The sequence below is a fragment of the Solanum tuberosum genome, unplaced genomic scaffold, assembly GCF_000226075.1.
Source record: "Solanum tuberosum cultivar DM 1-3 516 R44 unplaced genomic scaffold, SolTub_3.0 scf00349, whole genome shotgun sequence".
Taxonomy (NCBI): Eukaryota; Viridiplantae; Streptophyta; class Magnoliopsida; order Solanales; family Solanaceae; genus Solanum; species Solanum tuberosum.
This window is the reverse complement of record NW_006239271.1, coordinates 266,333-267,203: the sequence shown is the minus strand read 5'-3', so window position 1 is coordinate 267,203 and position 871 is coordinate 266,333.

The following is an 871-nucleotide window of genomic DNA, read 5'->3' as shown; positions in this document are numbered from 1 at the left end:
CCTTATAGTTAGCGTAACCTCAGAATGTTGAAGAATATTGATCGTCGCAGTGTTTGCAAAAGAGCTAGGAAAGCTTCATCAGAAGGGTAAAAGCTACAGGAGGACTATGTTGGATATAGTCAACAAAATGGAAAGCTTGATAGACTTCGAAACATGTCATAATCTAACTGGAGAATTACAATCTATATATATATATACACACACCTAATATACGTAGTATACTTATTTTCTAGAAAAACAAGCTAATTCTTTTCAAAAAATATTCTTTTTTTTTCCACTCATCCACCTACCAAGTCTCTAGGTTAAGAAACTATGTGCGGTACTGACAAGGTATCGAAGGATTCTAGTGACGAGGCTTCAGTCCACAAGTCGATGCAAATCAACACCCCCTCCCAAAACTAAAATTTTCTTTGAGTGCAGGAACACAGGAATCAAAAAATAACATCAAGTTTTGGGGCATGACCAGACACGCCATTCGACTTCTCACAATCATGAGCCAAAATACTCTTTCCCTACTTTATTTCCCCGAAGTACTTCAACTTGCATCTTATTTCTTAGAATATTTCATTTAAAAATTTTGCAGGTACGCTCAATATCCGGATCAAGTACTAAAGAAAAGAGGATCCTCGTAGGAAAATAAGATAGTTAGCTTTCTTTCAAAATAACTCCACCAACTGGAGCTTGTAGCAAAACATTGTCAAACTCCGCCAACCGGAGGCTGTACTTAGAAAACATCGATCGAATTCCGCCAATCGGAGCCTGTATATAAGCAAAGAAGCAACACTCCGTCAATCGGAGACTAACATTATAGCGACGTCATCGAGGCTCCACCGATCGGGGGCATGCAAGCATAGCGACACTATCATACGCA